Genomic DNA, 14,213 nt, shown 5'->3' with positions numbered 1-14,213 from the left:
GGTTGCAGATACACTGCGGGGGGCCTCTGTCCTCCTGGCTGCGGTCCTGCAGAACATCCACAAGGCACCGGAGCATGTCCGTTTGCTCCCTCATTAGTCCAAGCAGCGTTTGAGTCGCCTGCTTGTCTTCCTCACGCCACCTCTCCTCCCGTTCGCTGTGTGAGCGCTGCTGCTGAGAGAGGGTCTCCCTCCACTGGCTCTGCTGGTCCGCCTCGGCTCGGGAGCACCCCATAACTTCAGCGATCATCTCGTCCCGTGTCTTTCTCTTTCGCCGCCTAATCTTTGCCAGCCTCTGTGAGGGGGATGCTGTGGCAGGTCTGGAGACAGTCGAAGCTGTGTGATGGGAAAGAGGGAGTGAATTCCTTGCAAAGATACATTTCTGCGAACAATGAACACAGTCTAGTCTGTGTCTGTGAACAACACCATGCACAGCACCTATCTCGTCCGCACTCCTGCAGCAGGCAATCCGGAAAGCATAAACTCTGCCCCTGTTCTACCCCATCGCAGTGTCCCCCGACCCTTGCACTTCTGGGTTGAGATCCCAGTGCCTGATGGTGCAAATTTCATTGTCACGGGTGGTTCTGGGTAAATGTAGTCAGTCATTCCTTCCTCCAGGAAAGCAATGCCAGACAATCATTTTGAGCCCGTTTTCCCTGGATTGCCCTGGCATACGCCATAGCATGGCAACCATGGAGCCTGTTTTGCCTTTTGTCACTGTCACCGTATGTGTACTAGATGCCGCGGACAGAGGCGATTCAGCAGCGCTACACAGCAGCATTCATTTGCTTTTGCATGACAGCAGAGATGGTTATCAGCCATACTGCACCATCTACCATGCCAATGTAAATTGGCAAGGTGATGACGGGTAGCTGTCCTATTGCACTACACCTTCTGCTGCTGTCATAAGTGCCCCTGGCCGAGATCGGCCGGGGGCGCAAAAGACAAAACTTGGAATGACTCCCCGAGTCAATCCCTCCTTTATGGTATCTAAAAATAGAAACAGTCCCGCCTAAAATATGGGGCAACTGTACTAGGGTTTTAGTGTATCAGAGAACTACAGAGCATAGCCGCTCTGTGTCAGATCCCACAGGAATGACGAGCTGCGTGCCATTCACAGGGGGTGCCCCTGCAACAACCCTACCTGTTGCTTCCCTCCTCCTCCAGCCTTCCTGGACTACCGTTGTAGTGTCCCCCCATTTGTATGCTGAAGTAAAAAGGAATGCAGGAATAAGAAACAGTGACTTGTTAGGGAAATGGAATGAGGGTAAGGCAGCCTCCAGCTGCTATGATAGTCCAGGCATTACAGAATCTTTTCTTTACATATGAAGGGCGGGGGCTGATGGAGCTCAGCCCCCTGTGGTATGATGAAGACGGTTAGCAGGCCGTCTACCTATGGGCTGATGAGGAGGACAGGTAGCAGTCCTATTGCACTACATCATCTACCGCAAGGCTGATGATGAGGACGGGTACCAGTTGTATTGCACCATCAGTCACCCATGAGGCGGGGGAGGGGGGGCGAGGATGCTACCGTAGCGTGCCGCAGCATCGCGTCTACCAGCAGCATTCAGTACACATAGGGTGACATTTGAGTCAAGAGACGATTTCTTTCCCTTTTCCTTCTGGGGGTGGGGGTGGCTGTACATTGACGAGCTATGCCCTGAACCACCGTGGACCCTGTGTTTGACCCTAGAAGCATTTGGAGCTCAGCCAAGAATGCAAATGATTTTCGGACACAGCAGGAACTGTGGGATAGCTTGCGTCCTCAGCCCCCCCCCCTTCCCTCCATGAGCGTCCATTTGATTCTTTGGCTTCCCGTTACGCTTGTCACGCAGCAGCATGCTGACTCTCTGCTACGCCGTCTGTCCGGAGATTTTTTTAAAATACTTTGGACCGGGCGTAACATTACGGTAATTTTCCTAATTAGATGCAGGAGTTGCCGAGCGAGATCGCCCTGAGGAGGGTCACTGAAGGAGATAGAGAGCGCATGCTGCGTGAAAGCCAGCACAAACCAGGGCCCTATGCAGCCGTGCTCGGGGAGGCAATGCTCCCTGAGTACCTCATGAAAGCCTGGCACGGAAAGGTGTGCTACTACGGAGCACCCAATAAGGCAGCTCTCCCCAGGAACCTCCTGCGGAGGCTTTTTGATTACCTCTAGGAGAGCTTCGTGGAGATCTCCCAGGAGGATTTCTGTTCTATCCCCATATATATAGAGACCTCCTTTTCACATACTTCAGATTCCTGTTATATTAAGAATAAAAGTTTACATGTTTAAAGCACTTACCGAGTGATCCTTCCCCTGATTCAGGGTCCGGGTTAACGGCCGGGGAGGGTTAGTAGGGGCTCTCCGTGAGGGTGATGAAGAGATCCTGGCTGTCAGGGAAACCAGCATTGTAAGCACTGTCGCCTGCCTCATCCTCCACAAACCCTTCCTCATCTTCCCCGTCCACGAACATCGCCGAGGAACTGGCCGTCGACACTGTCCCATCGTCAGAGTCCACGGTCACTGGTGGGGCAGTGGTGGCAGGCTCCATAGCGTCCGTTTGCCGCTTTGATTTTTTGGTAGCCTTGTCTGGGGTCCTTGATTTTCACGCGGCACTGCGTTGCATCCCGGCTGTATCCTCTGTCTCTCATGGCTTTGGAGACCTTCTCGTAGGTCTTTGCATTCCGTTTTTTGGAGCGCAGCTCCGAAAGCACAGACTCCTTGCCCCACACACCGATCAGATCCAAGAGTTCCCGGTCAGTCTATGCTGCGGCCCTCTTTCTATTCAGAGATTACATGAACTCCTCTGCTGGAGAGCTCTGCATTGCTGCCGGTGCTGCTGAGCTCGCCCCGATGTCCAACCATGAAATGAGATTCTAACTGTCCAGACAGGAAAAGGAATTCAAATTTTCCCGGGACTTTTCCTGTGTGGCTGGTCAGAGCATCCAAGCTCGGACTGCTGTCCAGAGCGTCAACAGAGTGGTGCAGTGTGGGATAGCTCCCGGAGCTACTAAGTTTGATTTGCATCCACACCTAGCCTAATTCGACATAGCCATGTCGAATTTAGCGCTACTCCCCTCGTCGGGGTGGAGTACCGAATTCGAACTAAAGAGCCCTCTAGGTCGAATTAAATGGCTTCCTGGTGTGGACGGGTGCGCGGTTAATTCGAATTAACGCTGCTAAATTCGAATTAAAGTCCTAGTGTAGACCAGGCCTTAGTGTCATATTTTGAGAGAGTCCATAAGAGAGCAACTAAAATGATACAAGGTTTAGAAAAACTGAGCATGTTTAGTCTTGATAAAAGAAGACTGGGGGTGGGGAGACAGACAACAGTTTTCAAATATGTTAAGGACTCTTACAAAAAGGATTGTGAGCAATTATTCTCCATGTCCCCTGAAGGTAGGACAAGAAGAAATAATGAGCTTAATATGCAGCAAGGGAGATTTAGGTTAGATATTGGGAAACACTTTAACTATAAGCGTAGTTAAGCTCTGGAATAGGCTTCCAAGCGATACTGTGGAATTTCTGTCACTGGAGGCAGGTTAGACAAGTTGGGATGGCCTAGGAATACATGGTCCTTCAGTGGAGGCGACTGAACTAGACAACTTCTCAAGGTTCCTTCCAGCCCTACATTTCTATGATTATATAACAGTCATTCTATCCCCGCCTTCCCAACCAGAATGTCATTTGGCCAAACTTCTCCCTTTCTGTTTCTAATGCTATGGAACCATCCGAAGTTTAATTTAACTTTAATTTAAAACTAGATGCATCCACTTCCTCTCTTGACATTAAACCTCACTGGAATATCCTTTGCCTATTCTGCTACAGATGACCATGTCACACTCTAATATCTCTTCCTTCCCACACAGCTCTAACACTCACCATTTCATAGTCTCTGTTAAACTGTGACTGTAATACTACCTAATGGCTGACAAAATAGTAAGCATAAGACCAGGATCCCCTTTTTCAGTTCTGCAGTTTCCACAGCCTTTATTCCATCCTTGCATTTCAAGTTTCCATCCATAAAAACTGGGCTCGTCATTTCCAGAGTCAGTAATAACAATTCACACAAAAGCACTCTAAGAAAAAGAAGAAAAGCTTAGAAGAAACTCAACAACCTCTTAAATTTGAATCTTAAAGCTAGCATTTCATGTGTTCCTAAGGTGTTATACACTATAAGAAACACCTTAAGTCTGAAGTCAAACCACAGGCTTTCATCTATAGGTAATTAAATGACCCTATGGTTTCAAGACATAAGTCAAGAAATTTCAGGAGTACAGTAATCCTTATAGACTAATCCTCAAGAATTTTTCTTCACAACATGGGAGAGGTACTGCAAAGAAGCTTATGGACCAAGAAGAGAATTTAATGGGCTCTTAACCCCTTTCGATTGATGTACATGATGTGGGATTAGGAAATAGAGCAACTATGTAAGTGTCATTTTGTTTAGCAAGAAGTCCAGCAAGCGTGGTTGTTTAAAATTGTATGTGCAGCTGTTCTTTTTGGCACTGAATCTTAGATCTTAAGAGAAAACGTGGGGGAAGCCTTGTTGTATTATAATTGTATCAGAATATCTCATTTTAATCAAATGTCATTTTCTTCTGGGATGATAGCACTCTAAAATTAAAAAGTCAATTTTAAATTAAAAAAGGTTAATTTGTTGACCTCAACTTTGTTTAATTGTTACTAATGCATTTTATGCTAATTAAACAAGGTTTCCGAATAATTATATGAGGAAACTGCAAAGCTTTTAAGGCTTCTGTTAATCCAGCACCCTGTGGCTGCTTATTTCTAATTTGTTCATTTTAATACACCAATTATATGAATTAGACAAATAAATATGTCATAAAGAATCTATCGTTTCAGGAACCCTGACCTGCAAATGCTTTACATTTGATGAAAAATACAATGCTGCATTATTTCTCAGCAATAATAATGAATTCAGTGAACAAGGGTTTGTTTGGTAGATTGAAACATCAGCATTGTCTAGTTGTTAGACTTCACAGGCTCAAAGTCAGTTGACTATGTATAACATTCAAACTAATTTTAAAAAATTGCACTATGTACCAATAAACTAATAGCTCTAGAAAGACTAGATGATTTTAGATATCCTGCCCAAGCAACATTAATTCTGGCATTTTGTAACTTTCCGTGCTTGATTCTGTAGCCTTAATAATGGTCTTAAAATTTAGTTCATTTTGTACACAATTTTCTTAGTTTTTTTTCCTCAAGACTACATAAAAGCAAAACCAAATTCTATTATGTTCATCTGTACCAATCCTATCCCCATCATCCACATGGCTGGGGCTCTGAACCTTCAGCACACACCTCTAGTACTTGAGCTACAGAAGCAACAACATTGCCTGTTACTAGAAAGCTGCTCATTATTTGTTGACCAGCCATTAAAGGAGGATGCTCAATATAGTCCATTATATATGAAAGTTTTGCAACATTATACAGCATAACCAAGCACAAGGTTTTGGAAGAAACTTTTCAAGACAGTGTCATCCACTTAGCCATTCTAAGACTTGTGTCTATACTGGGGGTGGCCAAACTTACTGACCCTTTGAGCCACATGTGACAATCTTCACAAGTTCGAGAGCTGGGGTGTGCCTGCTGGGAGGCATCTGCCCGGGCTCAGGGCTTCAGCCCTGTGAGAAGCGGGGTGGTGGGGATAGTGGCTTCAGTCTCACTTCTGCTGAATCCCCAAGCCCTGGCAGGCATACCTCTTGGGGCTGAAGCCCCAAGACCCCTTCCCTGCTTGGCAGAAGCCCCTAGCCTCACTACCACACCGCAGGACAGAAGCTCTGAGCTTCCCAACCCCACCCCTGGTCTGGTAGGGAGAGAATGGGGTAGGGGCACACTTTAACTATAAAAGAGCCACATGTGGCTTGCAAGCCACATTTTGGCCACCCCGGTGTATATGAAGGGTGAAATCCTGCCCCGCATTGACATCAATGGCCAAACCTCGATTGACTTCCACAGGGCCAGGATTTCACCCCGAGTGTGCCACATGTGATGTCCACACTATGTAATCACCCAGTGTAGACAAGGCCTAGATTTTGCATGGATGCAGCTACACTGATGACTAAATACCAAATGTAAACAAGGACTTTGTATGCTTTTCTTAGTGCATGCATACCGTGCTACTTAGATACTATTCTTTCTTGCTCTCAAAAAAGTTGTCTTCTAAGCAGAAGGGGTGGGGAGGAGGGTCTAATTCATACCTGCAATAACAATTCCAAACACAAAGACCAAAAACTATAGATTTATTTGTTTCTTTTTTATGGCTCTCTGCTGATGGGCTATTTTAGTCAAAAAAGGGTTGAAAAAGACTTCCAGCTGCATAGCTCTGAACACTAGCAAAGCCTATTAGTAAAAGGTGTTATAACACTCCAGACCTCTGAGTGGCCACCTCTGAAAAAGAGTGTGAGTTAAATGAGTGAAATAGGAATATTGTTACCCAGCTTTTTCCCTCTTTGGAAAAGCCAAGAGCAAGTAAACTTTTCCATTTTATGAAGAAGTTCCCCATCCTCAGTCAGATGGAGGAAAAAAGACTACATCTGATATATTCTGTACATAAACAGTAACACAATAGCAGTATCAAATTTGTCAGGCAATTAAACTTTATGCCAAGCTAATTCAATTTTTCTGTGACTTTATTAAGTTTTATGAAAAAATGAAATCTGTTCTCCCCAGTAAATCACAAGTTTCACAAAGCATTTTTTAACACAGATTCCTTGCTCTGATATTTTGATATATTAAATATCCAGCAAAGAATTTCCAGGGTCATAAATCTATAGTGATAAAATTAATCCTATTGCTGAAGAGAAATAAATATTTTATTGCAGTTTTATGAGCTTTTGTTCCCTTTTCACTTGCAAGTAGGTGTTGTTTAGTGGTACAAAGACATTTTGCTACTGAAAAATGTATTAGAACCAATACTGCAGTAACAGAATTCCTATCTACAAAGCTGTTCACTTCTCACGATAAAGATTCGAGAGTATCCCAAAGAACTCTTACAAGGGACTGTTGTCAATACCACCACTCCAATGATTCTTCTCCCCATACTTCAGACTCTGGAATATATTCCACTGATATTAGTGATTATTATTATCATTTCAGTGCCATTTGAACATCTCAGTATTGAAGTCTACTGAGTACAAAAGAAACAGGCAAACTTGGAGGCCACAAGCATTGATCTAATTAAGCTTGGATTTTATTTTCTGCAACAATAACACCCTTGTTTTCCTTAGCAATGAAAGGAAACTCAAAGGTGTCCTTTGCCTTGATCATAACTTGGTCTGAGGTGTCTGGTATAGTACATTTCATAATAAAAAAACAAGTTTATTGAAAACGGAGACAGTATATAATAATTTTATAAGCTAGATCCTCAGCAGCAAAAGAACTTCATGTGACACAATTGAGAAAGGATCAGTGCAAAGATGGGAATTCCAGCTGAGTAGTTAAAGAAGTGAAATTGGGGGCGGGGCAAAGGAACATGATCTGGTACTATATTACAGTATATATAAGTTGTGCCACTCTTTAATCAGAGTACAACAGATAAGCATAATGGGACTGATTCTCCATGGCCTTGGCATCTTGTGCTGTCATTTACACCTGTGCAAAGTGAGTCTAATTGCTACCATTCCAATTTGGTAGCCTATTACATCCACTTTGCACAGATGTACATGCCTAGCTATGTTGTGAGGCATGGGAGAATTAGACCAATGTGCCCAAAGGATTTCTATATAGCTTGACAATTCCTCAAGCACAGCAAATAAAAACAAATGGAATCCTGGAGCACTTATGAGGAAAACTTGACTCACTAAAATATCATAATCTATTTAAAACAAAAAAACTTCCACATGCACAATAGTGCATTACCTTACATGAAAACATTACAAAACTCCAGAGAAGGCACAGGTCACTCAACAGGTTGGGCTTTTGTCAACTACTAAATGATTTCACCAAAACACTGTCTGTTTCCTTTAATTCCTTTGGCAAGTTTCTGTTTAGATTTGACACAATAAATGTTTGTGTTTTGGGATTAATTAATTAGCGGATCTATCTTTTGAGTTAGGCTACTCAAAGTATGTAAAAAGGCATGAGTTCTTCCTCTCCTTGAATTCTTCCCTTCCCCATTTCGGAGAATGGGATACACAGTATTTTCTAATGAGTTAATAAGTCGATGTGCCAAAATTGCTGCATATATTAATAATGTAAACTCTGAGGATACCTAACAGACTGTATAATAAACAGCTTTCTCTGTATCTTGCTTCACTATAGTTCTTCTACACTTAAGGATATCTCCAAAGAAAATTTTTCCTTTTAAGATGTTATTTCTGTCTTTTAAATATTTCTCCACATTGCAAGTTTCTCTAAAGAAATACACATTTGTCTGTATGAAAGTAGAAGAAAATAGGAGGATTCAGGATTTAAAGTATATTCTCTTTGAATATAGAGAGTGGAAAGAGGTCTTTGAATATATCAAGCAACTGTCTAGTAGTGCAATCCAATTCTGGTTTCCGATTAGATTGGTGGCGCAGAAGCCTAGAAGTGGTTTTTGTCTTGACCTCAAAAATATTAACTTGTCTGCATCAGAACCTGTCTGCCTTGACAACTGCCTTGACAACTCCTATTAAATCAATAGGATTCTTTCCACTGATTTCAATGAGAGCTATAGTAGACCCTTATACTGATACTACAGTGATGAGCATGATAAGGGCTCGGACAGGCACTATTCTAACATCAGAAGCTTCTAATGCCAACAGACCCCGGTCATTGGTGGGCAGGATTGAACATGGGACCTCTGGAGCATCTTAGAGAAGAATTTTACTACCTATCTTGCACCTTTTAATTAAGGCCTCTACTTGACTCCCTGACACTGCTTCTCCCTGCTGCATTATTTTTCTTCCACCCACCCATCTTAGATATTTACAAAGATCCTGTCATAGAATCATAGACTTTAAGGTCAGAAGGGACCATTATGATCATCTAGTCTGACTTCCTGCACAATGCAAGCCACAGCATCTCACCCACACTCTCCTGTATCAATCCTGTGTCTGAGCCATTGGAGTCCTCAAATCATGGTTTAAAGACTTCAAGGTGCAGAGAACCTTCCAGCAAGTGAGCAGTGCCCCATGCTGCAGAGGAAGGTGAAAACCCCCCAGGGCTTCTGCCAATCTGCCCTGGAAGAAAATTCCTTCCTGACCCCAAATATGGTGATCAGCTAAACCCTGAGCATGTGGGCAAGACTCACCAGCCATATCTAAACACTAAGCAAGTTTTTTGATTCCCTGTCACCCTTTTCCCCGCTGAATCATCTAGATATCTATCCCACAAATAAGGCATGTAAACATCAAATTGACAAACTGTTCACATTTTCCTTCAGATTAAAAAAAATGAAAGAACCCATAAATCGCTTATTCAGCAGTAGAGACTGGTGAATTTCATCCTGGATCTACAACAAGCTTTTCATTTTGGCCTAGGTGCCAAATGCAGTGAGCAATTACTAATTCATCACTGTAACCAACAAAGCGTTAGCTGATGAGGAAAGGAGAAACTGTACGAACATGAGTTGGAGTATAGCATAAAACAATAGTGTTAAATTTCCAGAAAGTCAACAGAAATTTTTTAAATTAGCTAAATCTGCAGAGGGTTATGGAAAATTGTAGGAGCAGAAATAATATCTGGATGACATGTGATTAAATATTTAATTAAGCTAAATACAGTCCAGTATCTCAATTCAGAATGTATTCTGTGGAATAGCGTTCCACTGAAATGAAGATGAGACTGTTTAAAACCCCCTTTTAGCTGATTTTATTTAATCGCTCATCTGCGTTCTGCTGCTACTTACTGTTGAATCTTACACTTCATCCAAGTCAAAGTCTTTGTTCCACCTTTCTACTGAAAAAGTGAACAAAACCCAAGGCAAAAGGACATTGCTAGTGATGAAATGAGCTGCAACCCACTGGGTCCAGGGGAAGTACTCTCCAGCCCCGTACCAAGACTAGAGCAGCTGCATGGCTAACACTACTTTGTATAGTGTGTGGGAGAACCGGTGTGGTGTGGGGGGAGAAGGACAATGAGTATTGCCTATTGTCCCCTCTTAACATTTAAACCACATGGCTCAACGCTGTTAATGGATCCTCACAGCATTTGTGGCTAACACACCTTTTGCTCCATTTTCCTCTGCGGGCTTGCAGTGGATGTACATTACTTATACTTTCAGTGAAAGGACTGTACTTATTACACTTGTCCATTGCATGCAATTTCTGAATAAGGATATTTTATCAATGATATAGAACACAGTCCCTAACTCCCATACATCAAATCCTGCCACCCACTCTGTGGCTCCAGATAGAGCTCTGTACACAGCTGTAAAATACAAAGAGGCAAAGCAGTATTTAACAGAGTGGCAAGCCTGGATCCCGTGCAGACAGTTTGCATTCCTGGTGTACTGCAGAGCACTATTTCCATGATGGTTCAATGCTCCCCAGTATGGAGGAGAAGTTTGGAGACCAGGCAGGCTAGGGAGGATGCGGGCTGCTGGATCTGCAGCTGGGAGACTCACTGTCATTCTTCCCTCAATTTAGAGAAGATGCAAAACACACACACGTGACTGGAGGCTCTGAAGCAATTAAGTTGCAATAGTGACTTCATTCAGTTCTGCAGCTTGAGAAAGGAGGATTATTCCTTCCTTATTGAGAACTCCTTCAGCAAGCCCACATATGTCACACTGGAGCATGGTACAAGATTTGCCCCTAGTAGCACTAGGAGGGGGTAAGAATACAATGTAACCTAGTACACACCAATGAAACTGCTTCAAAGCCCACAGGAGTTAACAGGAGCTTTTCCATGGACTTCCATGGCCGTTGGATCAGGCCTAAAGTTTCCAGCAGAATTTGTAAATGGTTCCTGGAAAAAGAGAAGTGATACCACCAAGTAGTATAGCTTGAGGTTTAAACAAGAATAGAAAAGTAAATGAAAAGTGTTAACAGTGTCGTAGATAAGGACTTAGTCATTTAACTTCCTAGGCAGCCCTAAACAAGCTTGTGCTCTCTTTCGATTCTTTCTCCCCCTCCCCCAACAGAGCTCTTTTTAGATTGAGTGAAAACGATAACCTGTTAAATTTTAAGCAAACATTCTAAACATAGAAGTTAAAATTGCACATATCCTAGAGAATCAGACCTCTGAATAGCCCCTACACTGGACACGGAGAGTCCTTCATTTTGGAACAGTGCAGAATTTGAACCCATAAGACAATATCTAACTCTGTGCTATATGGATCCATAGATCACTGAAGAGATTATTGCCACAATTTGAAGCAAGTACCATTACAATCCATTAGAATTAGAGATTGGCTTAAATTGTGAGGCCAGGATGAGACCGAATGCAGGGGGAAGATTACTCCTCATCTGCAGGGTTCTTGCACCTTCTTCTGAAGCATCTGGTACTGGTCACTGTTAGAGATGTGCTACTGAACTATATGAGCTTCAGCTTTGATCCAGTTTGGCAATTCCTATTACAATTTGTCCCTTAAAGTAGCATACTACTCTGTACCGCATGGGTGCACTTTGAGGAAGTGATAAAAGGGAATCTCTTTCCCAGGCAAATGCAAGACCAGATTGCAACCTAGTACTCAAGAGAGTATTAAACTGTGGAACTGCCAACAGCCATGGTGACTAGACTATTCTAAAATGGCATATTCTGTCACATCATGCATGGCCAGGCCCACAGCTCTATTTGCATATGCAAATAAATCCAAAACATGCTCTACACATTGCCCCACTTGCATGGAACAGTAAGACACACCAATACACAATGTTTCCTGTTTGTTCTGAGCTATCCTGGTTTGACTTGTGTCAGACACAACTGGCTCCCTCTGTTCACCTTCCCGGTCCACTGCTGCTCAAGGAAGAGCTTTGCTCAAAATGCGAAAAAATAATCACTGTATAGTTTAAATAAATAAACAAACAATCACAAAAAAAAACCCAAATTGAAATTTAAAACAAGAAAAAAATCTGAATGAGAATATGCCTTGCGGGGAGGGGAGAAGGGGTGGGGAGAAAGTCTTCCAGGCAAAAACCAAGTATGGTGCTAACAAGATTCAGCACTGTCTGGCTCTGTTGTTTGGGTTAAAACTCATTTTTAACTCTTCTGGGCTTTTTTAAAAACTGTGAGGGAATTAGCCCGCAGTTTCATTCTATCAAAAGAGCTTATATGGGAACACAGTGGGGGAAATTGACTAAAATTATGAAAAGTTCAAGGAAGTGGAAAAAAATTGCATTACTGGAAACAGGGTAGCAGTATGCAACAGCAGTAGCCTCAGAAGAGAATGGGCACAGATCTAACATACAATAGAGTTATCTGCTTATGTACTGCACACAAATGCCATGAGAGCAACCAAAGCTATGATATTTCCTACTATTTAAATATGGAAGACCAAACAAAATGATACAAGTCTTCATTTGTTGGCTGACTATCCAGATGTGGAATTTCATCTCACGTCCTTTTTTGTCAGGACAGCTTCAAATACTTTAAACCTGAATGTGGATATCTCTGAACTCTAAATCAGCAGAACATTTGGGAAACTTTGTTCTTATGCTAGTGTTTTTTTTCTACCTGCTCTTAAAAAGCTTGGACAGCAGAATGCATTCAATCTCAGGCACTAATTTTGAACTCCTCCAAACTTAGATTTTCTATTCTTCTTCCATATGGTACAATACAGTTCATCCATTTTTTATTTACTAATTTATTAAAAAGAAACATGGGCAGGGGAGACCTTTTGCTGAGTAAACATGAATTCCCTTCTGTTAAATATTTAATAGTCTTGCAATCATGACAGGCTTGGTTAAGTAAGTATTAATATTATTTAGCAGAAAAGGGTGCAACTGTCCTGTGCTTTTTGTTAAAAAATAAAAGCAGTGTTTGTATTATCGATTGTCCTTTTTTGCCCAGATTGGCAACATTGGGCATAGCAAGAATGAGGTTTGCTACAGTGTTTTCCAAGACTATATCAAACGCAGATGCAACCTAACACAACAGCAGGACTCCAACCAATGATGATGTAGTTTAGTTTTACCATTTCATGGAATAGATTATAAATCTGAAAAATTTGGTCATTTATTTTCCAAACATTCAACTGTGTTTGGATTTACTAAAACAACTGGGTTCTCAGCCTCTGTGCCCCTCCCCCCCCAGTTTACTCATTCAACAGCATCAGGGACAATGGCTGGTGCATCCTTTCCATCACAAATCCTGCTGGCCAGGAAATAATTTCACAGAGCAAATTAGAAGGGCATAGGATGGGACTCCCACTTCTGCTCCTTTGCAGAGAAGTAGCATGCACCCCAACTTAGCCCATGCTGCAGACAGCAGCAAGAGTATTAGCCAGTTGAAGAGATAGTCCAAGTTCATACCATTAAATCAGACAGCACCCATTCTTTGAGGCATTAGTGTATGGAAGCAGGATCTAATATTTCCATGAACACTGGCTTGGAACCCTACCAGGGAAGAGTCTTTCTTGGTTTACTAGCATATCTACACAGAGCAAGACCTTAGACCTTAGAATTCTACAACAGTATTAGTTCTTTGTGAAAACCGAAATATGCAAGACCAGATGACTGCATAAACAAACAAACAGGATGACAAGTAAAGATTGCAAATTTAGTCTGAAAGCTGAAATATTTTAAATGCTTTATTGTTTTGTGGGCTCTGAATTCATTATGTAGGGTTCTCTCTGAAAAACAGACTAACCTTCTTCAGTGCTGGAGGGAAGGAATGAACTTCCTAATTGTGAAACCCCGCCTTGCTCAGAAGATGGTCTCATTGTTCATAGAGCAACCAGTACAGCTTTTTTTTTTTAAATCTACTCGTTTTCAAAATGCATTTGCACTCTGATGAAAGGGTAATGCTACCCTGCTATTTGTTACTTTTACTTAGTGGACTGGTGGTGGGAGGGATAGCTCAGTGGTTTGAGCATTGGCCTGCTAAATCCAGGGTTATAAGCTCAATCCTTGAGGAGGCCATTTAGGGATCTAGGGCAAAAAAAATAAGTTGAAGATTGGTCCTGCTTTGAGCAGGGGGTCGGACTAGATGACCTCCTGAAGGCCCTTCCAATCACAATATTCTAGGATTCTATGACTGTAATATATATCATCAAATGCTAAACTAAAGAATTGCCCTTCTGTAAATGGTCAGCAGATACACAGTAACAGTACATACAGTT

This window comes from Mauremys reevesii, linkage group 6 (assembly GCF_016161935.1).
Source record: "Mauremys reevesii isolate NIE-2019 linkage group 6, ASM1616193v1, whole genome shotgun sequence".
NCBI lineage: Eukaryota > Metazoa > Chordata > Testudines > Geoemydidae > Mauremys > Mauremys reevesii.
The sequence above is the reverse complement of the archived record's forward strand: the minus strand, read 5'-3'. Positions refer to the sequence as shown.